Source organism: Sus scrofa, chromosome 13 (assembly GCF_054392235.1).
Source record: "Sus scrofa isolate SSC_HxYL_T2T_F1_AM1 chromosome 13, Sscrofa_HxYL_maternal_Yorkshire_Landrace_v2.0, whole genome shotgun sequence".
NCBI lineage: Eukaryota > Metazoa > Chordata > Mammalia > Artiodactyla > Suidae > Sus > Sus scrofa.
The window spans coordinates 197,755,003-197,781,618 of record NC_139395.1 but is presented as its reverse complement, the minus strand read 5'-3'; the positions used below and the strand labels follow the sequence as shown (position 1 = coordinate 197,781,618).

The following is a 26,616-nucleotide window of genomic DNA, read 5'->3' as shown; positions in this document are numbered from 1 at the left end:
AATGAGATGTTTCTTTGAGACTTTTGCCAACATGCAAAGGACACTGTTTTTAATTTGCCTTTTTATTCTCTCACATCAGAATACTTCATGAGGACTGGGAATTTTTTTTTTTAAGTCAAGAGTAATTTGTAGTTTGGAAAGTTGTCCAGGGCAAGGCTATGTTTAAGCTTCTACTTTTAGACACCAAGGTTCTAGCTCATCCGTCTCCACTCCCAGCTCCTGCATGATGCTGTGGATGGACTAATCAGCAGCCACAGGCCTCTTTAAATCCAAGGTGAGAGACATTTGTGACAACGTGATAGGCCCAGGGGCAAGTGGACTATCATTTATTAGCTACCTTTCTAGTTATTTCTGTCTGTTTTGTTACACTCACTCTTCCAGGCTTTTCTAAGCCTAAGCAAAGAAATATGGGCAAATAAATTATGACGAGCCAGTTAATTTAAAATACACATATATATGTACATGCACACACACACACACACATATAAGCTTGGAAAAAAAAATTTTTTTTTTTTTTGTCTTTTTAGGGCTGCACTTGCAGCATATGGAGGCTCCCAGGCTAGGGGTCCAATCGGAGCTGGAGTCACCAGCCTACACCACAGCCACAGCAATGCCAGATCCAAGCCATGTCTGCAACCTACACCACAGCTCAGGGCAACGCCGGATCCTCAACCCACTGAGCAGGGCCAGGGATCAAACCCACAACCTCATGGTTCCCAGTCGGATTTGTTTCCGCTGAGCCACAACGGGAACTTTTATCTCCTGAATGTTAGTTCTTGTGGGCAAAGACCACCCTGGTTAATTCTGAACAGCACACAAATGGCGTATTTGATGCTTTGAGGGCCTCATTTTAAGAAGCAATACTAAAATAGTTTGGGGAATGTAAATGAGTATTACTTCTATGAAAGCACATTGGCAATGCCATCAAAATTTAAAGTACATATAAAATGTGAGCCGAAAGTTCCACTTCTATCTCACAGGCAAATCAAAAAGGCAAATTGGCTCTGTACAAGGTCATTAAATAAAATACTGTTTGTATTAGTTTTTTTTTTTTTTTTTTTTTTTTGTCTTTTGTCTAGGGCCGCTCCTGCGGCATATGGAGGTTCCCAGGTTAGGGGTCGAATCAGAGCTGTAGCCACCAGCCTACACCAGAGCCACAGCAATGCAGGATCCGAGCCGCGTCTGCAACCTACACTACAGCTCACGGCAATGCCGGATCCTTAACCCACTGAGCAAGGGCAGGGATCGAACCCGCAACCTCATGGTTCCTAGTCGGATTCGTTAACCACTGCACCACGATGGGAACTCCTATATTAGTATTTTTTAAAAGGATTAGAAACAATCAAAATTACCATGAATAGGGAACTGGCTAAATAAAGTATGGCCATTGAATGCTTGTCAACAATAGCAAAAAATGGGAAATTGCTTTATGTACTGATAAAGAGAAAGCTCTAACATATAGCTGTATTGACAAATGGGAAAGATAGCACAGTGTTATCAGTATATTACCACAAAATTTTTTAAAGAATATATATATATATACATATATTTGTTTATACAAAAAACATGGATACAAAAGAAACATAACATTGGCAACTTACAAAGAAAGTTTCAGCACATGGGACCAAGAGACTTTTTATTGCATATCCTTTTGTTCCTTTTGAGTTTAGAGCTGTGTGGATGTACTACCAATTTAAAAAATAAGTGAAGTAAAGTAAGAATTCTAAATAGGTTTATAAAATAAATAACTAAATTATTAACCTGAAAAAAATTATATTTTTTCTTAAAATAATCATTCTAAAAGACGGTCAGTTTTGAAGCTCTTTGTTCTAGAAACTCAATGAAACTTCTCCACTCTAAAAATAAAATATATGTATCTATCCTGCTAAGAAAAACAGGATGAACCAAGTATCCTTCTTTGTCCCTACCCCAAAGAGCCAAGGCCAAAGAGATGAACCAAGGAGGAAAACATCACTGGAATAGCAATCATGAAAAAGGAGGACAATATGTGAAAATGTGAAAGGGGAAGCTACATCAAGCCCAGTATTTATTTTGATTTTCCTTGTTTTAGAAAAAGATGTCAATGGACTTAGCAAATTATATGCCGCACAAAAATGCAATGTCCATAAAATTAAACCAATTGCTCAGTAAAAATTAACTAGTCACTCACTCAGAGAACACACAAAGTTCAGTAATGGAACCAAGAGACATGACACGTGACCTCAAAAGAACACACCATGCCAAGTAATGAAGACCCAACAGTCGCCTTACAGCAGTTACTGTTATTCGCACTGCTGTTATCTATAATATCTTTAAATGTAGGCAAAATCATAATTACAAAACATAATTGAGTACAAGCCATTGTACCAGGGACCAAAAAGCAATGGAATCTAGATCTGCATCCCTGCCATCATCTGTTTAAGTTAAGGATGGATTTCAGATCACCTGAGGAAAGGAAGCGCTGCATATTTTTCAAGCTGTCCTTCATAAATATCACTTTTCTTAGTGGGCTTTTGCAGCTCACTGAGTGGCTGTGAATTTAATGTTATACTTCCTGACAAGTGCCTGGAGACATTCTCAGGTGCTGCTGTTAAGACAGAATGATGGGTTTTAATCATCAGCAAAGTTAGTACTGAATTAACATCTTTTAACACAAGCTGAAGTGTGTTCCCATCCCATGTGGACATAGAAGATCTAGCTACTTCTGCAGAGAGGTGAGCTGATAAGAAGGTCAAGATTCCCTTAAGAACATTTTAGGCCCACTCCAACACATGCATGAATGAAGGACTGATGCTCAAAACTTGACCAAAGTTTAATTTTTTGTTGTTGTTGTTAAATGGCTGCACCAGCAGCATATGGAAGTTCCCAGGCCAGCTGTTACCTACACTGCAGCTGCAGCAATGACAAATCATTTAACCTGCTGTGCCGGGCCTGGGATCAAATCTGCACCTCTGCAGACTGCAGTTGGATTCTTAACCCACTGCAGTTGGATTCTTAACCCACTGCGCCATGGTGGGAACTCCCAAAGTTTAATATTTTTGCCTGAAAAAGATAAAGATATGTATTATCAAAAGTTCATCTTAGTCATTTTTTAAAGCCAGAAATGCAACCAGAGAACATTTAAATTTGAGTAAATGGCTTCATGGTAAAAGATCGAAAATAAACTGGTTGGAGTTCCTGGCATGGCTCAGTGGAAATGAATCCGACTGGCATCCATGAGGACGCAAGTTCGATTTCTGGTCTCGCTCAATGGGTTAAGGATCTGGCATTGCTGTGGCTGTGGTGTAGGCCAGCAGCTATAGCTTCGATTCAACCCCTAGCCTGGGAACCTCCATATGCAAAAAAAAGACATAAATTTTTTTTAAAAATTACCAAAAAAACTTTAACAAAAAAACCATTACTGGGGGAAAGGGGAGGGAGTGGGAGGAATTGGGAACTTGGGGTTAACGGATGCAAAACTATTGCTTTTGGAATGGATTAACAATGAGATCCTGCTGTGTAGCACTGAGAACTATGTCTAGATACTTACAACGGAGCATGACAATGGGAGAAAAAATTATGTATACATGTATGTGTAACTAGGTCCCCATGCTGTACAGTGGGGGGAAAAAAGTGTTGGGGTAATAACAATAAAAATTAAATTAAAAAATAAAAAAATAGGAGTTCCCGTCGTGGTGCAGTGGTTAACGAATCCAACTAGGAACCATGAGGTTGCAGGTTCGGTCCCTGGCCTTGCTCAGTGGGTTAAGGATCTGGCATTTCCTTGAGCTGTGGTGTAGGTTACAGACGCGGCTCGGATCCTGCGTTGCTGTGGCTCTGGCGTAGGCTGGAGGCTACGGCTCCGATTTGACCCCTAGCCTGGGAACCTCCATATGCCGCGGGAGTGGCCCAAGAATAGCAAAAAGACAAAAAAAAAATTTTTTTAAATTAAAAAAAATAAATAAATTTTAAAGAGGTAAAAAAATAAATAAATCAATTAAATAATGTGTATATATGTATATATGTATACATATATATAACTGAATCATTGGCTGTACAGCAGAAATTAATACATTGTAAGTAAATTATAATTCAATAAAATAAAATTTTACCAAAAAAAATCATTATTAACAATGTGATTCCATCTGATTAAATTAAGAAAGTAATTTATCATATTTGGTAAAAGGGCAGCCTTTTTATTAAATTATATATATGTTAACTAAATGAAAGTATCATCTAAATCATATGCCTGTTCCCTTCTTGATACACTGCAAGTCTGAGCTTCCCCGATAAACATTCAATAAAAAGGCTTTAGACCTAAGGGCTACTGGCCATTTAAATAATTAGATATAGAAATGTTTTAGAAAAAGATAGGCATTTATGATTTTTAATTGACTTTTTTTCAGCTTTGATTCAAAGCAGACTCAATTATGGTCTAATTTGCATATGCTTAATAGAGATTCTGTTTTTAAAATTTTTAATTGTTACTTAAAATAGCAATAAATCTGTTTGGTTAAAAATACCTATAAAAATCTACACTGAGCAATCTCCTTCCCACTCATTCTTACTTGCCCCAGCTGGCACCCTCTTTCCAGTAAGGTAATCACATTTATTTGATTAATCCTGATAATTTTATTATGATTTTGTAGGAGGAGGGAGAGGAAGCTGTGAAGGGGGAGAGGGAAAGGGAGAGAAATGAAAATTGACTTTATTAATGCAAATACGTATGTTACTTTCCATCCATTTTACATAAATGGCAGGTAGTATACCATACAAATTATTCTACATCTTTTTTGTATTGTATATTTTGAAGATAATTATATAACAGTACATAAAAAATTTCCTCATTCTTTTTGTAGTTGCATAATATTTTATTGTTTCCAACTTTTTGCTATTACAAAATAATGCTTCAGTGAGTAACTATGTACATGTATCATTCTAAATACGTGCAAGTATTTCTGTAGAATAAAATGTTCGAACTGGAATTGCTAACTCCAGGAGTATGTTATGAATATGTTCTTCTTGAAGATGTTGTCCAGTTATATTCCAATAGGGGTTCTGACAAGTTATAGCCCCACCAGCAATTTTTTAGAGTGCCAATTTTTCTGCAGTTGTGTGTAATCAAACTTGGCTTTTTGTCCATCCCACAGGTAAAAATGACAAGCAGTTCTGATCTATATTCCTTATGTTACAAGGGAGATACACATCTTTTTCAGATATTTGAGACCCATGTATATTTTCTTCTTGGTGAACTATCGATACATATCCTTATTTATTTTCATTGTTTTTTTCTAATCTGTTGAAATATTTTCTATCTTAGGGACATTAGATCTTTGTCTACAATAAATTTCAAATGCCTTTATGAATTTGTCATTGTCTTGCTTTTGCTTAAAGCCTTTTTTGTTTTTGATTCTCTGTTTTGTCACACATAAGCTTTGATTATGTGTGAACTTATCGATCTTCATTTAAGACTTCTGGATATTGGAGTCAGTCAAAAAGATCTTTCCTTGTTTTCTTCTAGTACATTTATGGCTTTCTCTTTTTTTAATTTTTGGTTAAGAATTTTTTCTGGTGCACATTGTGAGCTTTGAGTTCTATTTAAAATTTTTTTCCCAGATGGCTACCCAGTTGTCTCACCAGCATAAATTAAACAGCTTATCTTTTCCCTGTTGATCTAAATTGTCATCTTTAATCCTCTTAGGTATTTTGGTCTATTTTTAGATATTCTATTCTGTGACTTGGTCTATTTATTCATGAGCCAAGTAATACTGTTAAATGTTAAGGTTTTATAATATATTTCAATCAAGGATCAATCCTCCTGTATTGCTCTTCACTTTTATAGTTTTCCTGGCTGTTTTTGCCTATTTACTTTTTTTTTTTTTTTTTTTGTCTTTTTGCTTTTTCTAGGGCTGTTCCCACGGCATGTGGAGGTTCCCAGGCTAGGGGTCGAATAGGAGCTATAGCCACCAGCCTATGCCAGAGTGACAGCAATGCAGGATCCGAGCAGCGTCTGCAACCTACACCACAGCTCAAGTCAACGCCGGATCCTCAACCCACTGAGCAAGGCCAGGGATCGAACCCACAACCTCATGGTTCCTAGTCAGATTCGTTAACCACTGCGTCATGACGGGAACTCCAACTATTTACTTTTTAAAATGAACTTTTTTACTTTTTAAAAATTATTTTTAAAAAATCATTATTTATTGTAGTAATGGGATTAAAGAAATATGTGTAATTCTTTATATAATGTTGAGTTTTTTTCTCATACTAAAAAGAAGCATACCTGTCCTTCTGATCAATTTTTCTTTTATGTCCTTCAGAGGTTTAAAAAATTTTCTATCTTTAGTTTTTGTCCATTTCCGGTTAAGATAATTCCTAGGTATTCCATAACTTTTGTTGCTATTGTAAACAAGATCATCCCTTAAAGGCTGTTGACACTGTTAAGGACAAATACAAATTGAAAGTACGAGGTTTAATTCTCCCTGTTGAAAATAGGCAAGAGATTTATTTCCTTCCTCCTTTCTTAGAGCATTTACTTTAGAAACTTGTAATTGGAAGTACTTTTTCTCTTTGAAGTGTATAAAAATTCTTTTGTGAACTAGATAACCTTTTGTCAGCTTTTTGACCCAGGAATGAGTTTCTCAAGAACCTGGGTCAAAAAGCTTCCACGTAAACATTCAAAGATAGCACCCTATCTCCAAGTTTCAGCAGGAAGGTAGGAGTCTAACTTTAGCTGATCTGGCTTCAAGTTGTAAAACTACCTTTTAACACAGATATGATAATTTGTTTTTCCTTTTTATAAAGCCAACTAACACAGATGAGCACTTTAATTACCAGGGAAATGTAGGATGAATTATGTGAAATGAAATGGTGCTATCAAGTCTTCAGACTTGAGAAGAACTTGTATGTAATGGGTTGTATCTGCTTGGCTATGGGGGTGAAAGGTAGGATTTCTCTCCATTTTTTGCAATTTCTTATCAGATTGCCTAGGATGGGTATCACATTCTGATTTAATGTTTATTCAACAATACAAGTATTTTCTTTCCTTTTGTGTAGTGGATTTCTGGATCAGGAGAAGGTTTTGTTTGTTTGTTTGTTTGTTTGCTTTTGCCTTTTTTTAAGGCCCAGCATGTGGGAGTATGGAAGTTCCCAGGCTAGGGGTCAAATTGGAGCTATAGGGGCAGGCCTACACCACAGCAATGCAGGATCCAATCTGTGTCTGCAATCTACACCACAGCTCATAGCAACACTGGATCTTTAACCCACTAAGCGAGGCCAGGGATCCAACCCACATCCTCATGGATCCTAGTCAGGTTTGTTACTGCTGAGCCACAATGGGAACTCCCAAGATTTTGCTTTTAATTATATTTTCCCAACACTCAATTGGAAGTTGTGCCCTCTCTTCTCCTCTTTCATACTTAGGCATGTTGGCAGAAGCTGCCACTGCTATCTTGGACCAGGCAGGTGACCTTGCAAATGAAAGCCATCCTAGAATGGCTAACTGTGGTTGAGAAAAATGATAGGAGGAACCGTCATCTCTGATGACTACTGAACCACTGTACCCGGCCTGAGCTGCCTATGTTTAGACTTCTCTTATATACAGAGAAATAAAAGTCTCTTATTTCAGCCACTGTTATTTTGGTTTTTCTTTTAAACAAGGCTGAAACTTATTCTAACTGATACACTGCCAAAAAGAGTAACTCCAGATAAAATATAGCCAAATCAGCTTTCTTATTTAAGCATCCCCTAACATTTAACTGGCTTTTTGCTTACATGCGTGTAAGTCAACTTACTTAGCTATCAAGACATACATTTTATAACCAGTTTTTTATTTTTTGTCTTTTTAGGGCAGCACCTGAAGCATATGGAGGTTCCTAGCCTAGGTATCAAATTGGAGCTATAGCCGTTGGCCTACACCACAGTCACAGCAACGCAGGATCCGAACAGTGCCTGCAACCTACACCACAGTTCACGGCAATGCTGGATCCTTAACCCACTGAGCAAGGCCAAGTCTCAAACCTGCATCCTCATGGATACTAGTCAGATTCATTTCCGCTGAGCCACGATGGGAACTCCCTTTTTTGGTAATTTTTAATTGTCCACTATTTGGCCACTCCTATTTACTATCTACCCGGGGTAACTTCTTTGAGATTTTAAATTACATGTAAAGTAGGAGAGAGCATAAATGAGACCCTGTTGGAAAGCAGCTCAGCATCTACAAAATGCTGACAGTTGACCTAATTATCGTATTTGATAAAAAAGTCTTTTAAAAGCTGAGCTTCCACAGCATCACTCTCATAATTTATAATTCAGGTATTGCCTGGATTACTAGATCTGTCATCTTTCCATGAAAATTTTTTTATACTCAAGTTTTTGTTTTTTAAGTCAGTGCAAAGCTTCATATGAAAAATGTGAATGTCATCGGGAGCCTGTGCAGGGATCAAACAGGATGGTCTATGTGGCTTAAAAATAAATTAGAGAAAGTCACCCAGAAGCAAAACTTCCCTGTTTTTAGGAAGCATTAGAGTAGTCTTCCTTAGTTAAGTAAATAACTTAAGGATGAATAAGCCTGGGGTGGGTAAAGGGCGAAAAAGAAGCTGTTGTTTTTCAAAGAAGATTTTATTGTTCAAGAAAACAGCAGGTAGCAAAGCTGTCACTTTGAAGAAAATGAGTCTTTTTACATAAAGAATCCTGAGCCCCTGGGAGAGATGGTTTCAATAGTCCCAAATCTGCTCCCAGATCCTTGATGTTAGGAAAACTCTGGGTCAACTAGGGTGGCCCTGGAGACAGTAACCTGAAGAGGAGGGTCAGTCTGACTGAGGACCTAGGATTTGAGAAGCAACTGGATGGACGTAGTTGTTGGAGGAGGGGGAAGCTCTGGTTTGAGTACAGCGTGCAGCTGAGGAATCTGGCTTCAATAGTTGTGTCTGGAAAACAAGTACTTAAGCCTGTGAGTAAGTACCAAGAGAACTTTGTCAACCAACTGTGACCTCAGTCTCTGATGGTGTTTGGAAATTCTGGTATTTGCAAATATGACCAACCTGGCTGGAGTCCTTAAACAATTGAGTTCTTAAGAAGGAAGTTCTAGATCTCTTCTTATTCAAGGGCAAATGGGTACTGGAGACATTAACTGAACAACTAAGAGGGAAAGCCATCTGCCCCTAGTTTTGAGGTAGCAATGCATGTTTGGAAACATCTTGTGTGAATTTATGAAATTTTGTATTTTATATCAGCACACTTACATCACTCACTCAACTGACTGTGGTTCTTTGTTTCCCAGGTAGTGAGGAAGGCTCAAATTCAAATGCCTTCAGGTTTGAAGTGGCTAAAACAACTGTATCACATTAACAAGGAATACTTGTGACCACAGCAAACTGAAGGGTATGTTTTTTACTTAAGGGAATCCAATTCAGGGATATTTAAAAATATGAGCTGATTAAGAAAAAAATATAACACTGTAGGTTGAATTCAGCTCCTCAACTGTCACTTTGATACTCTCCCACTTGGGGGAAGCTAGAACCTATCCTGATTTACTCAGACCTGTCTTTGTTCCACCAAGGTCACCATGGAAGACTTAAAGGCTCCTATAAAGAATAGCCAACACCTTACTGAGCCACAACTCAGCTTCAAGCTCGAGATCCTAAAGACTCAGAGATGACGAAGACAAGTGCTCAACGAGGAACCAGATGCAGTTTTGATACTGTCACTACAATTTGTTCAGCTTCCTGTCTCCTGTCCCTTCTTTCATCACAGTTATGTCTCTGTAACTTTGTTAGAGAAACAAATTTTAGCATTCCTTAAAGGTTTTTATGCAGCATTTATGAGATTCATTTCTTTGATTGTATTAGAAACCTGTCCACTTTTTACCAGATCTTGCCTATCCATATCTCCCCTTTGTTCCCCCCTCCACTGCAGCCTCTGAACACCCACAAACCCTGGCTGACATCCCTGACAGTGCCTTCTGCACTACGCACCCAGCAGAGTTCCTGGTGCACTGTGTGCTTTTTGTGTGCTAAACGATTTCAACTGAGTTCTATTGGCCTGGAATTCTGGTTAATATTCTTGATCTTTCTCTTTGTGAGTCTCTTGATATGGACCTGAATCTTTGAACATTAAACCCAAGATTCAGAGACCTAGTTTCCTGGTCTCTGAACCTTGCCTTCTCTCTGGTTTGATGTGACATTTTGACTTTTTCCTTTCTATAAACAGAGTGCCCTTTACCCTTCTCTCTCCCATGAACAGATCTTTATGCACTAAGATGCAATTTCTTTTCTGCACTCTCAGCTCCTCAAGCTTGTAGTTTTTCCTAGTTCTTTTCAGTTTGTCCCATCTTCTTGTGACTTATAATTCCTCTGATAACTTCTTCTTTTTTTTTTTTTTTTTTGTCTTTTCTTTGGGCCACTCCTGCGGCATATGGAGGTTCCCAGGCTAGGGGTCTAATCAGAGCTGTAGTCGCCGGCCTACACCAGAGCCATAGCAATGCAGGATCCGAGCCATGTCTGCAACCTGCACCACAGCTCACAGCAACGCCGGATCTTTAACCTACTGAGCAAGGGCAGGGATCGAACCTGCAACCTCATGGTTTCTAGGCAGATTCATTAACCACTGTGCCACGACAGGAACTCCTCCCCTGATAACATCTTAAAGTATCTTTCTGTAAAGCTTCTTTTAGTAAGGCAAGAAATTTCGAGTATAAAAGTGAAAAGAAGTAATTCATGCACTAGAGGTCTCATCTTTAGAGAAAACTTAATCCCCATCATCCATTAAAAATGGTGAAGCATCAACAGGAAGATTTTTGTCTATAGAATGAAAGTCTTTCCTATATCTAGCGTATTTACCCTACTCTGTTCCCCTATTTCTAGTCCTCAAATTATCTGCTTTTCAACAAAGATATCCATGTGATTATATGGGTATGCAATAGATCATTTTTGGCCACTTAATCACTTAATTCTTACTTTAAAAGCTGCTCTCTATTTTCTATAAAGATTTATTTCCCATATGATTTCCATTCTGAGTTTTTCACTTTCATTAATGAAATCTATCCTTATTCCTGTAGCCACAGGACCTTTCTAACCACTTGTCATTCAGTTTAACCAATACAAGCACTTTTTTTTCCTTTTCACCCACTTATTTCTCACACAATTCCCAAAGGCACAGTGTTGCTAGACAACATTTTCTTTAGAAGTAATGTTTTTAAAACATAAATAACCTACTAAAACAGCAAATACTTCTAAATCTATTTTCTAAATGTATGTTAAATATTAGGGGTAAAAAAGAAAAGTCAAACTCAAAATTATCCCCAGTCATTTTTGATTTCACATATTTCATATCCTCATCCTTTGATGAAACTCTAGAATTACAACACTCTGAAAATATGGGACAAAGTCCACTCTCAGAGGACAGTCAATTGAGCCTTGTTGTTCACTTTTGATTTGACTGCTATCGTATGCCTATAATAAGACTATTTCGATTGCATCAAAAGTGAAACATTTCTTAAAAATCACAATTCATTTTGTTCCTAAGTGAATATAAACAGTATATGAATATGAGTAGTGCTGGAAGCCCAGGCCATGCCAGTTTTTCCCACATCAACATCCTCCCCTTCACCCAAGTCCATTGTTTAACTTACTTTCCATATAACTATTATTATGTGATGATTTGGTTCCCAGGCTAAAGGGAAACCCTATTCAACTCTTTCGTGGAGGAATTCTACCATAGGAAATCCTAAGGGAAAACATATTATAATGCCAGTTTGGACCATACCAAATACATCCATATTCCCAGAGCTATAAAATTCAACTCTGCTTTGGCATCAAGAAGAAAGGAGTGACAAGATGAGTTAGTGCTGCCAGGGGGGGCTAAGGAAGCAGCGAGGTGGCAGGCATGTGGAGGACTGAATATAAGCAACCACAAGGTTTGGTCAGCTGGCTCAACCGAGTAAGGAAGTTCCTGACATCAGGGAGAGAAGGGAACGCCAACACTGCTACAAAACAGGAAGTTACATAAAGGCTGTTTATAGAATGCATGTTCTTAAGCAAGAGGTATACCTCGGTTTAACCTTAAATGCTTATTATGAAATATTTTGGGACTTTCCTGAGAAAATTGCAGTCGCTCACTATTGCCAGAAAATGCCTTGTAGCCTGGCACCATGGGCATTTGCCCAGCTTTTTGTGGCTGCCACCCAAAACTGGTGACCGCAGAGTCAACATTAAATATAAGCTAAAATTAAATTACTTCCATTCTTTTTTTATGTAGTGTTGCTGAACAAGGATATTTTTTAGCTGTGATTTTTTATTCGTGAGGAGGACGGCGTGTCACATCATAGTAAGTCAACCATAGATAGACAGGATGAAAATACCAAGACACTCTCGGGTGTTTTTCCACCATCCGCTAGGTTCAGTTGGGATAAAATACAGGATCTCCAGTGACATAACCCAAAAAGCAGATATAAATGCCCTTTATCTCTCAATGTAAATAGAGATGACAGATATTTGTGAATTGTGTTCAACAGCTTCCAAAGAACAGCATCTAAATTTCTAGCTACAAAAGCAAAATTTTCAGGATTAAACGTTAAGGTCTTTATAACTGAAATCTGAAAACTATTTCTCTAGGAATAACAAAGGAAAAACCACAGAATGTTTTCAAAGGGAGGAAGACTGTGCTCAACACTCACAAAAATGAAGGCTGAGGAAGAATACTGCAAGGACATGTTAAAAGCTGAACAGAGAAGTATTTAATAGAGATAGATCAGTGATTCAGAACCTTTTAGGAACTGCTACCTACAATCCACAATTATGTTTGTTGCTTCATGCTATAGTCCATGCTTCGGAAGCATGAAACCCCTCCCACAGTTGTTATAGTTGACTATATTCAGTATCAGTTTCAGAGTACAACAATGTATGCAGGAATGAAACAAAACCAAGGCTGTTCTCTGCAGTGATTTTTCTGTGAGCAATCCCAGGTCTGCTTAACTTTCTAGGTGAGCATTGTAACATATTCAACTATACCAACTAGTTCTTCCAACAGTATGTGGCTCCCACCATAGGAAAGGAAGAAAAGAAACTTAAACTCTGAGCATGTCAAGGAGAAACGTTCCCACAGGTTGTAGTTATTTTAAAGCACCGTGTGAACAGTTATAAATTTAATATTTGTATGGTACATTTGCACTAAGGTATTAAACCCTTCCAGAATTTACATGCCAAATTTGTGCAAGTCAGGTAAATCTTCTACTCCTCTGTGATGTGGCCCATGAGGGGGGTGAAGATGTATGCTTCTTTGAAATGGCTCAGAAATTTACTCATTTCAAAATACAAACATGACTACAAACAATCACAAAAGATGGTGGTTTATTAAAGAGGAAGTTGAAGTTTCTTTGGACACATAGTAGACACCCAATCTGAACTAATAGGAGAAGAGGGTCAGGGAGAGTTTCCTGGGGGTGAAGAGCGGCATGGAATCCTAAAGAATGAGAAAGAAGGCATTTGGACCCTTCTTTGTGTGAAGGCCTTGGGAAGAGAGGCCAAAGGCAGGAGATATTCTAGGGACTGAGAGAAACAACTGCAGTATCAAGTGGTGGAGAGAGAGATGGGAAGGACAAGGAGGAAAAGCAGCAAGAGAGACGATGAGTAAGAACAAGGTGGAAATGCCAAAGAGCTGGCTGGGTAGATCAGGTTTTGCAGGGCTAGAGCTGTTATCAGTTGTTTCAAGAATTTTGTTTTCCTCAGGGGGAAAATAAATAAGCCACTTAAAAACTTAACACAGGTGGGAGTTCCTGTCGTGGCGCGGTTGTTAACGAATCCGACTAGGAACCATGAGGTTGCGGGTTCGGTCCCTGCCCTTGCTCAGTGGGTTAACGATCCGGCGTTGACGTGAGCTGTGTTGTAGGTTGCAGCCGCGGCTCAGATCCCAAGTTGCTGTGGCTCTGGCATAGGCTGGTGGCTACAGCTCCGATTCGACCCCTAGCCTGGGAACCTCCATATGCCGTGGGAGTGGCCCAAGAAATAGCAAAAAGACAAAAAAAAAAAAAAAAAAAAAACTTAACACAGGTGGAACTGTTACAAGGAGAATTATGTCTCAGAAATATCATTCTAGCTGCATTGGAGATTATGCATTAGCCCACAAGAAAGATGGTGGTGGAGTGTCAGACTAGAGAAGTGGTAATGTTGGATTTTTTTTTTTTTTTTTTTTTTTTTGTCTTTTTGCCTTTTTCTAGAGCCGCACCCGCGGCATATGGAGGTTCTCAGGCTAGGGGTCTAATCGGAGCCACAGCTGCTGGCCTACACCAGAGCCACAGCAACGCCAGATCCAAGCTGTGTCTGCGACCTACACCACAGCTCATGGCCATGCCAGATCCTTAACCCACTGAGCAAGGCCAGGGATCGAACCCACAACCTCGTGGTCCCTAGTCAGATTCGTTAACCACTGCACCATGACAGGAACTCCAAAAAAATAGTTTTATAATTCTAATGCCATTCGAAATGGATACTTTTACTTGAAATATTAAAAACAATATTGCCCAGCAGGTACTTGCCCAGGACTTGCTCGACTTAAAAAGTAAATATACAAAGAAATATGTAGGTTAATTCCTGTCCTACTCGAAATATTGTTTTCCCATTTTGTGGTATCTGAGTAGTCAGACAATAGGTCACCATCCAAGGAAAGAATTTATCTTCTCTGTTTATCCAGATTTTTCCTCAAGATTCTGAATTCATGATCTTTTCTTCTATCTTACCTATAATTGGCATTTGCCTTTGTAATCTTCTCTTCCTTTCTTCTTCCCTCCTTCCCTTCCGACCTCTATCACGCAAAAAAAAAAAAAAAAAAAATCCTTCTCAATGTGCTGAAGGGTGTCAGTTGTGGCCTAGGGCTGTCAATCAATAACAGCTTTTCTAAAATAGACTATATTCTGTTCAAGTTTACTAGATGCCCACTGCATCAAGTTCCAGATTCATAACTCAGTGCTGTACAGACATCTTTCCAGGATGAATGGAATGGACAGTAAAAGGGCAACTTGAGCCCATTCAGAGGTACAAGGTGAAAGAAAGGAGGATGAATACATTCTTGCCATTCCCCAAAGTTACGTCATAGAGCTAATCCACAAAATTCACTTCTACTGCAGAAGGATGCTGTCTACAACAGCAGTTAGAGCTGAGGAAGCCATCAAATTGGAAGAGGGGGGTTATTCAGTCCTTCTTTCTCTTTTTTTTTTCTCTCATCCTTTTCTATCCTGCATTATCTTTTTCACTAAAAATAAAATCCCCCAAACGATCACGACAGTGTAATGATGAAAACAACATCAGACAAACCCACATAGAGGACCCTTCTAAAAACACCCAGCCAGCACTCCTCAAAACTCTTAAGGTCATGAAAAATAAGGAAAGACTGAGAAAATGTTCACATGGGAGAGACTAGGGGATGTGGTGTTGTCTCCTGGGTGGAATGGTGGAAGAGAAAAAAGGACATTAGTGGAAAACTAGTGAAATCCAAATAAAATCTGGATTTATAGTAATGAACCAATACTGATTTCATGGTTTTATCAAATGTGTCAGGAAATGGAAAATGTGAATATTAAGGCAGATCAGCTGTGCATTTTTCTTGGAGGCTCATTAACTTACATATAATATTTAAATTCCAAAAAACCTGAATTTGATCCTGGAGATAAAAGGTCAAATGAATAGTTTTTCTCAGGTCACACGGCAATTGGCAAAATGAGCCACACAGCACAGAACAGCTGAGTTCTTTTCAGCTGTCTGTCTAGTACTGCACAAATTAAGGCAGATCAGCTGAAGGTATATAGGAATTCTGTGCTTACTTTGCTAATTTTTGGTTAATCTAATTTTAATCCAAAATAAAAAATTTTTAAGGGTCACACCGTGGCTGCACGTGGAGATTCTCAGGCTAGGGGCGGAATCAGAGCTGCAGCCGCCAGCCTCCACCACAGCCACAGCAACACCAGATCTGAGCCAAGTCTGGGAACTATACCACAGCTCACAGCAACACCGGATCCTTAACCCACTGATAGAGACAAGGGATCAAACCTGCATCCTCATGGATCCTAGTCAGATTCATTTCCACTGAGCCATGATGGGAACTCCCAAAATAAAAAGTTTATTTAAAAAAATAAAAGCTTCATCTCATTTTCTTCCCTCTTAAAGCAGTAATACCCAAATATAAATAACATTTTCTATTATATAATGTGTTCCTTTCTGTCCTACATTATTTACTACTCAGAGCAGCCACACATGTGGCCAGGTTTGGTATTATGGTCCCCATTTTACATGCAAGGAAATGGATAAAAGGTTTAAGAGGTGGTGATTTGCCCATCGTTCCCTGTTTGTTAGGGTACACGCAAAGCTGTTTTTTACAAGAAGACCTCAAACATACAGCAGCTCAAAAAAATTTTTAAAAAAAACTTTAAAAATGAGATATAAGAATGCATATGTATGTATAACTGGGTCAGCAGAAATTGCCAGAACACTGTAAATCAACTGCAATAAAATTTTAATTAAAAAAAATTTTTTTAGGAGTTCCTGTCGTGGCTCAGTGGTTAACAAATCCAACTAGGAACCATGAGGTTGCAGGTTCGATCCCTGGCCTTGCTCAGTGGGTTAAGGATCCAGCGTTGCTGTGGCTGTGGTGTAGGCCAACGGCTCCAGCTCAGATTAGACCCCTAGCCTGGGAACCTCCATATGCCATGGGTTCGGCCCTAAAAAAGGCATAAAGACAAAAAAAAAAATTTAAAAGTAATAAATTGACATTTAACATTATGTAAGTTTAAGATGTACAGTTCAATTTGATACATTTATATACATGTGGCAATATGATTACCAACATGGAGTTATCTAATAATTCTTTCCCCCAAAAGTTTATTTCTCTGGTCTCTCAGTCAGTGGGGACTGAGGACCCAGGCTTCTTCTGTCTTATTATTCCTTGGGTTTTTTTTTTTTTTTTTTTTTTTTGTCTTTTGTCTTTTGTCTTTTGTTGTTGTTGTTGCTATTTCTTGGGCCGCTCCAGTGGCATATGGAAGTTCCCAAGGCTAGGGGTCGAATCGGAGCTGCAGCCGCTGCAGCCGCCAGCCTACGCCAGAGCCACAGCAACGCGGGATGCGAGCCGCGTCTGCAGCCTACACCACAGCTCACGGCAACGCCGGATCATTAACCCACTGAGCAAGGGCAGGGATCGAACCCGCAACCTCATGGTTCCTAGTCGGATTCGTTAACCACTGCGCCACGACGGGAACTCCTCCTTGGGTTTTTGACCTTGGCAGGTGCATGCAGGCTCATTAATGCCGTATCAGTATTCCAGCCCAGGGAAAAGAGGGAAAAAAAGGAAGGGGTGGGCAGGGAACTCCTTCTGGTTAATAACATAAGGAACTACCCACATCATTTTTACTTGCAACCTATTGGCCAACACTTAGTCTTACAGCTACATCCAACCTATATGTGGTTCATGTGAGAGGCTATAACTGAGGGACTAAAAGGATGAAAAACGGAGGGACAATTAACCAAATGGCACAATCACACTGGGCTTCTTAAAAGTGGGAAGGGGACTTTAATCAAGAATTTCTGATCTCAAGTTTGCTACTCCTGTTGCCTGCTGAATATACATTTGTACTCTCTATTCATCTCATATAAAAGGAAAACAAATAATAAATTCAGTCAATTTTTTTTTTTTTCTTTTTTGGCCACCCCATGACCTATGGAGTTCCCAAGCCCAGGGATCAGATCTGAGCCACAGTTGGGACCTACGCCTCAGCTGTGGCAATGCCAGGTCCTTGAACCCACTGTACTGGGCCAGGGATTGAACCTGCATCCTGGTGCTGCAAAGACGCCACCAATTCCATTGTGCCACCGCAGGAATTCCTGTTTTACTTTTTAATATTATTTTTATAACTAAATACACCACTTAATAAAACTGTTAGCTTATTAGTCATTTCCTTCTGGGTCACAACCATCTGATGTTTATATATTTTGTTTGTTCATTTATTTATTTATTTATTGTCTTTAAAGGGCCACACCAGTGGCATATGGAGATTCCCAGGCTAGGGGTCAAATCGGAGCTGCAGCTGCCAGCCTACACCACAGCCACAGCAATGCAGGATCCTTAACCCACTGGGCAAGGCCAGGGAACAAACCTGCATCTTCATGGAAACTAGTCAGATTCATTTCCACTGAGCCATGACAGGAACTCCTGTTCCATCAACTTAAAGGTGTTTGTGTTTTCTAAAATGTTTGTCCAGTGCAGAACTGTCTTTTACTTTCTCTTAAACCTAGAGAAAGACTAAAGTTCTAGAGAGACAGCTGAAAAGAACTCAGCTGTTCTGTGCTGTGTGACTCATTTTGCCAACTGCCGTGTGACCTGAGAAAAACTATTCATTTGACCTTTTATCTCCAGGATCAAATTCAGGTTTTGTGGAACTTAAATATTATATGTAAGTTAATCAGCCTCCAAGAAAATGCACAATCACTAATTCAAAATTAAGTATGAAAGTTAGTACTTTATAGTGAGAAATGAAATCTTAACAAAAAATTATAAAAGCTCACAAATAGGAGTTCCCGTCGTGGCGCAGTGGTTAACGAATCCGACTAGGAACCATGAGGTTGCGGGTTCGGTCCCTGCCCTTGCTCAGTGGGTTAATGATCCGGCGTTGCCGTGAGCTGTGGTGTAGGTTGCAGACACGGCTCGATCCTGCGTTGCTGTGGCTCTGGTGTAGGCTGGTGGCTACAGCTCTGATTGGACCCCTAGCCTGGGAACCTCCATATGCCGCAGGAGCGGCCCAAGAAATAGCAAAAAGACAAAAAAAAAAAAAAAAAGTAAATAAAAGCTCACAAATAAAATAAATATCACAGAATCCTGAAAAATAAGGCATTTTTATGCCATCTTACATGCCACTATAATACTTTCCCCTTACAGTTTTGGTTGTATACTCTGACAATGTTTCCATGTAAAGACAATTTTGTAATATTTTTCTAAAGGGGAAAAAGATTTTTTTTCTAGTATGATTAATTGAATTTTGTCTTTCTGTCATTGATAGTTGGGAACCATTCTAAGAAAGTAATTTCCTGTCATGGCTCAGTAGTAATGAACGTGACTAGTATCCATGAGGATGCAGGTTCAATCCCTGGCCTTGCTCAGTGGGTTAAGGATCCAGCAGTGCCATGAGCTGTGTTGGAGGTCGCAGATGCAGCTTGGATCCAGCGTTGCTGTGGCTGTGGTGTAGACCCCTAGCCTGAGAACTTCAATATGCCATGGGTACAGCCCTAAAAAGCCAAAAAAACAAAAAAACAAACAAAACAAAACAAAAAAACAGGTAATTTCACACTTATTTGTACTATTTCTATTGATTTTGCCTTACAAGCACAGCAATTATAATAAATTCTGTTTTGTGGGATTCCCATCTAAAAGACGAGGGGAAATGGTGTGCATATAATTACATGTGCTACGTTTCCAAGTATATTCCTGGCAGGAGGAAATCTAACAACTGAATTCTCTCTGCTTATGATTTTTTTTGCAATGTTTGTATTTTATAATTTTAAGACATTTTTTAGAGTATCTTTAGATTTACAATGAAATTGAAAGGCATGTACAGAGATTCTCATATACTCCATGTCTCCCATTATCAAACATCACTCCCCAGAATGCTATATTTTCAGTAAGAATAAACATATATTAACACAGCTTAATCAACCGAAGACCAGTTTACCTTGGGTTCACTCTAATTGTTGTATGCTCCATGGGTTTGGACAAATGTGTAATGACATATACCCATCATTATAATATCATACGGAGTATTTTTACTGCCCTAAAACTCTTCTGTGTTCTCTGACTAATCACTTCTTCCTTCCCCATTTCCCAAACCTCTTGCAACAACTGATCTTTTTACTGTCTCCATTTTTTGCTTTTTTCAAGAATGCCACAGTTGGAATCAAACAGCATGTAGCCTTTTCAGATTGGCTTTTTTCATTTAGGAATATGCATTTAAGATTCCTCCATATCTTTCATGGTCTGCTTATATTTTTACACATCAGATGACCGGAAACATTTCTCCCAAAGTAGCTTCTACTACCCTTCATTTCAAACCTTCTTTCTTCACTACTGTCTGCTGGAGCTGGAGCTGGCAACTGGGTCCGGGGAGAGGCGCCATGTCTTGAAAGCCTCTCCCACCTCAGGACAGCTAGCAATAATTCCACCACACCTGGCAGTGACCTAGAACCTTCTAATATACTCCACCACACCCCATCTGAGTGCATCTTCACCTCAATTTCCCTCAGCTAGTTGCCATAAACACCCCAGTGTCATCCAAGACAAGGCGAAGCATGATGGAGAAGTCAGTCAGAAAGGAAGGGGGGAGCAGTAATCTGAACAGGATGGTTTCTCTTGCAAAGTTTGCAGAAATATGTGACAACGAGTCACATTATCAGGGCCCCTCCCAGAACCTTGGAAGGAGTCTGTGCTGGTGAAGCTCCCTGAAGCTTAAGCTTTACAATAATCTGCTTCCTTTTTCTCACATGTAAAATAGGGTAATACTGGCCTAGCTTATTGAAAGGGTTGAGTGGGGAAGATTCACATAAATCTAAATGAAAGACTCCTGGAAAGGAGACACATGTACACTTGACACAGGAACTTTGTGGAGGATTTGCCCCCAAAACTATCATCCCAGTGACTGTAAGAATGAATAGCTTTCTGGCTTAGTTCCATCTTTACTTGCTTGCTTTCTCTTTTATCCTTCCTTTTACATATAATTCTGGTATCTCTTTCCCCTACTTTCCATATATTTTGTTCATTTTTTCCATGTTTTATTTCCTGCTTTTTCTGTTCCCTTTTTTAAAAATCTCCCTCAAGCCCCTCTTCTCCCCCTAACATCCAAGTCCTGTGTTTTGTGCCTTATGTAGCCACAGAGCTGCCCCCTTAGCTTTTTCCAAGCTGCTGTCCATATCTTTAAACCCCACGGACGTGAGGAGAGCCATCAATCTAGGAGAGACAGGCAGCCATGTGACACCTCACTCTCCAGATGGGGTTTCAGGGTGACCCTGTCTGATCACCAGGCTCCACTTATGAAATACAGCCTCGGATGAAATTCATGGCAGGAAAAGTCCCTGCACGACGTGGTTCAACAGCATGATGGATGGGCCGGCAATGACTGATAGCTCCTCTCTTGCCCTTAGACCATGAATTTTGGTTCAAGAGTTTCCTCCAGCAGGGCCCGAGTTGTCCCAGAGATAACAACACTCAGCCTGGGGCTGGGCTCTGGACTTATTGCTTGTTTAAGGATATCGCTCACCCTCGTTACTCAGCAAAGCAAATTACTACTGACGATGTAAGGTCTTAGTCCATTTCCACGGTTTTTAAATTAAACAGATGGCTTGGCATATGGATCAAGATTCCTAACACTGTAAAAGAAAAAAAAATGCTCTTCTAAAGTATGGACAAAACATGGAATTAAAGTAAAAGGGAAGATTTATATATAGAACCTTAATAATCCCCCTTGTCATCTGTTCATTCTTTTGGGGAAATAACTATTACATCTCACTATAATCTTAATCCTGCATAGTTGCTTTTAACAAAAAAAAAATACATGACACTTTTTTAGTATTAGGAAATGAATCTGAAATCTGAATATGAAAAAAAAATTGGGTGACTTTAATGTGCCTGCTAACACTGTCTCATTAATCCTCCTAGTGCTTCTGAAAGATGTATGGAATGTATTTTTATCTCCATTTTACAGAACGTGAAACCGAGATATCCCAAAGCTCTTTAACATACTTAGGATCACATAGTGGCTCAGAATATGGTCAGAAATAAAAGCCAGCTTTTCTAACAAGAAGGGCTCTGACAATTAATCAGAAACACAGCAAGTCTGCTCTTTGATGACTAGAAAATTTCATCTGAAGCCAGATAAAAATTTGAGTAGGAATGAAGTTGTCACAGCTGGTGATTATATTGTACCTTAAGGAGATTTTTCAGTCCAAAAACCTGTAATATAACATGTAGACCCTTCTTAGATTTGGTACAACGAAATACATCCCCCAAAAATCTTATAAAGAAAACCTTATTCTACCTCCTTATCTCATTGATAAAATTCAAAAGTCATTCCTACGGAAAATAGAATCCATAGATCCCAGTGGAAAAAGAAGTCGCAGTGCATAGTGCAAGGTATGTTAAGAAAACAGTGGAGCATCTAAGAAATTGGACTCAGTTATCTTCTAAGGCTTCAGGTTCCTAGTCTTGGAACAAACACTGCAAAATATGAATAATAATAGCTACATCTTCATGGGAAAGATGTGGCACAAAATTACCCTTTATATCCCCAGGACTTGGTTTAGCCTTATTTAATGTGTAATTATTGACTGTGAAGGGGGAGGATATGTAAATAAGCAATGATATTCAAATGGGCTGCTAGTGCTCTGCCCAATGTATTTCCATCTGTGGATGATACCAATGTGCCTGAGTATTTCAAGTTCTTCCCACCACCTAACACATTTCCAGCCAAGAGAATCCTTCCTTAAATTTCAACAAAAAGAACTTCTCATCTCTATGAATACCCATATTTTATATTTGTAACCACCATCCCATCCCTTTAATTGAACAGATAATCACTAAATCAGTGGTTTTCCAAATGCATTGAGCATAATAATCACCTGGGGTGCACGTTAAACTTAGATTCTCTGGCCTCTATCAATTTTGATTCAGATGGGAAGGCAGAATTCAGCATTTAAACAAGAACTCCAGGGGGGATTTTGATACTCTTAAAGAAAAGAGTATAATGGCTCTATTCCAGAGATAGAGAAATGGAGGTTTAGAAAAGATTATTGCCCAAGGCAATGCATTCATTCCATCATTCAGTCATTTGAAAAATACTTATTTTGAGTATAGATACTCAGACGCTATAGGTTCATGCAAAACTGAAACCTGGCCTAGTCCCCATTCCATTGCTATTTCTACTCTGCCTGCAGCCAGATGGCATGGATGTTCCAAACCACACAAGACTGGCTGGGGGTGGACTCAGGAATGGCTTCACAGAGCAGAGTTGGAAAGAATTTTAGCCATCAACATAAAGAGAAAGGAACTGAGCCAGCAAAGATACTCACAATGGTATAATGGCTCAGGTCCGGAAGCTCAAGTTGCAGTCAGAGGACAGATGAGTGAGGCAGAGAAAGCACAAGGGTGATATGGCTCAGGAACCCCACTCGGCATATTTCAGGAGACCTCAAAGCCTCATCTTGTGTATCTCTTGGGTGGTTCTCATTGGTACATTGAGGTTTGCTGGGATTCCCACTGGGAACAGGAGAATCCTACCAGCAGTGGCCCGAGCCCCCCTTAGCCATGTACCCTTGAGTCTCTAGTATCAGCAGCCTTGTTTTGAGCACCTCTCTTCCCCCAGGCTTTCCAAAAGAAAGAACCTCTTTCTCACGAATGACTTACGGATGCAAAAAGTACTGAGAACTATGTCTAGTCACTTATGATGGAGGATGATAATGGGAGAAAAAAGAACATATGCATGTATGTGTAACTGGGGCACCATGTTGTACAGTAGAAAAAAAAATTTTATTGGGGAAATAACAATTAAAAAAGAAAGATAGGGAATGAGATGGAAAGATAGGGAATGTGATGCAAAAACTAGATAAGAAGTATAAATATGACCTGGGTTAAGTCCTCAGGATGTAGAGACCTCATGAGGGGGAAGAGAAACAGTAATCAAGATGCAGAAGCATGGAGTGATTTCTCAGGGCCCTTTGGTTCTCAGCCTGGGCATATTAGTATTGCCTAGAAGCTTTTTACAGAATCCCCATGCCTCAGTACCCCACATGGCTAATGGAGTCAGGAGTTCCAAGGTGGAGTCCAGATATCAGTACATCTTAAAAGCTCACCAGGTGTTGTTAGTATGCATCCAAGGTTGCAAACCACCGATTTAATAAGGCAGAGCTTGAGGATAACAAATGCAATGTCATTGTGCTAGAGCCAATGAATCAAGAGGCTTTAAACAGAATGATTTCAACCCATGACTACGATGTCTAGCATGAAAGGCCTAAGTAATCCAAGGAATGGGTTAAGGTGTGAGCCAACCAATCAGAGGCTGACACCTAGCTCTTGCCTGTGGAGGACCTGCATAGTAAGCAACGTGTGCAAGGCTAGAGAAATTGACTTTATACATGAAAAAAATATATCTATTATTATCTCTATTTTTCAAATAAGAAAACTGAGTCATGCACTGGTAAAACTGCCCAAAGTTCTTAATAAAGCAGTTGCTCCCCAATAAATAAATGATTATCAAGTCAAACTGATTTTGATACAGGCAGTGGTATATATTTGGTTGAATTATAGGACATTGTCATTTTTATAGGTTATAGTTGACTACAGGCAATTTCAATGGCTTATCCTAATACAGTCCCATTTAATCTTGTCCTTAGGCTGTTTCTTACTCAATTGTTGCCGCTCACATATTTATAAAGTCTAAAGAAATATCTTGGCCTGATCTTCCTCTAAAGCCTTCTTCTAAATACCGATTCAATCATATCAGAATTGGAGTTCCCATTGTGGTGCAGTGGAAAAGAATCCGACTAGCAACCATGAGGTTGCAGTTTTGAGCCATGGCCTCGCTCAAGTGGGTTAAGGATCTGGCGTTGCCATGAGCTGTGGTGTAGGTGACAGATGCAGCTCAGATACTGCGTTGCTATGGCTGTAGCACAGGCCAGCAGCTATAGCTCCAATTTACCCAAAGCCTGGGAACCTCCATATGCCGTAGGTGTGGCCCCAAAAAGCAAAAAAATGAACAAACAAGAAAAACAAACCAGAATTGTCTACATTCATATATCAACTTGTCTTTCTATTTGTCTTATATCAGCAATTAGTTCCACTTGATAAAGAGTATAAACCAAAGGAAGCAGAGTAAATAAATGACTCTCCCTGACAGCAAAATCAGACTAATAAACTTTTTATAGGGCTGTTAACCTTAGTAGGAAGAACTGAGATTGACCAGGCAGCTTCCAGGTTTCTGCGAGAACAAGGGCAAACTTAACAGAAACAAAGCCTGTGAACTTAATCTCTAATAAAATCTGAGAAGAGGGAATTCCCATCATGGCTCAGTGGTAACAAACCTGACTAGTATCCATGAGGATAGGGGTTTGATCCCTGGCCTCACTAAGTGGGTTAAGGATGCAGTGTTGCTGTGAACCGTGGTATAGGTTCAGATGCAGCTCAGATCCTGTGTTGCAGTGGCTGTGATGTAGGCCAGCATCTGCAGCTCTGATTCGCCTCCTGGCCTGGGAATTTCCATATGCCACATATGTGGCCCTAAAAAAATCAATCAATCAATCAGAGAAGAGCAAACTTTTCTCCCCTTGAGAATGTTCTGGATATCGGAATACCCTAGAAAAAACTTTGCTGGCACTAATATCAGTTCAATAAGTGAGACTATGCCAAGGAAAGTTTAATTTGATTGTCATCCTACTTCCTCTGTACTCCATCACAGGGTCCCATTTTTTAGTCGGCCTCACCAGATTGCTTTGAGGAAGTGCCATGAGACCAAGACCACCTCTGCCTTAATCAGCTCTCAGTTCTCAGTGCCTGCCACAACAGTACATGGCATGAGGCAAAGGTAGACAAGTATTTTGGAAAGAGTACATTTACAAAAGCAGGAGTTGTGGTCACAAGACAAACAATGGCTGGTTTTCTAATCCCAACTTGATGTTAACTAGCTACATGACACTGGATGAGTCATTTAAATTCTTGGGACCTCCCTTTTCCTCATGAGTAAAAGAGGGGATTACGATGGAATCCCTCTTCACCTCCATAATTCCAGTGCCCGGAAGAGTGTGATGGGGCTGACCTTGTACATAGCACAGTTCATATTTCCACACTCTTTCCCTCGTCTGTTTGTGGGTCCTCTCTATACTCACCCCGGATCACAGCAGAGAAGGGCAGGGAGAGCAAATTATGAACCAAATTACAAAGAATTTTCAGGCGACCTCTCCAGGCATCTGAGTCATCCTGACCACAGGAGATTTTATAATAACAAGGCTCACAGGGACAAAGCCTCGGTATGCAGAAGTTAGATTCTTTGGGCATTGTCTGATTTGATATCAGAATTATTTCTCAATCATATTTCCTTCCATGAGGTCCATGTTTTTCTTGCAGTTCAGTGAAGACTCTTTTTCTCTCTCATTTTAAAAACAATTGAAATTTTTCTGTGAAAAGCATTATATAGTCTCCTTTCTCCCCAGCGAAAGGAGACTATATAATGGCATCTTCTTAGCAAGGTCAGACTTATAGAGCTCTCTGTCCTTGAGAAATATATCTACCAAGAAGTAAATGACACATGTCCTAGGATTTTGCTCTACTTTGAAAGAGGGAAGGGACCCCAAAAAGCACTGCTTTTAACCCTCTATTTCACGACATTTTCATACTCCTTTTTACAAGGTTATAGGTGGGATTAAAAAGACTATACTTTAAGGAAGAGGGGAAAAGGGGGGAAATACAGAGAAAAAGATCTGGCACTCTCCATATTTACATATCTAATCAAATCTGGCACTCTCCATATGTACTCATTTAATAGAAAAAAGGCTTTGAACTCCAAATACACATCCCTATACTTGTCCGCATAGGTAACATAAAGAGGTCTTAGATGCTTAATTTCTTAAT

General features: G+C 39.5%; 1 long non-coding RNA gene across 2 annotated transcripts in view; it reads right to left on the bottom strand.

Annotated features, from left to right (window-relative positions):
- The window catches only part of LOC146397830 (uncharacterized), a 149,781-nt gene that overhangs the window by 49,730 nt on the left and 73,435 nt on the right, over positions 1–26,616 (bottom strand). The window contains exon 3 of one of the 2 annotated variants that reach the window (XR_014825026.1): positions 19,481–21,368. The exons of the other annotated variant lie outside the window; for it this stretch is intronic. This is a non-coding gene — a long non-coding RNA (uncharacterized LOC146397830). Of the gene's footprint in view, positions 1–19,480; positions 21,369–26,616 lie in introns of those variants that run through there. 2 annotated transcript variants of the gene reach the window in all.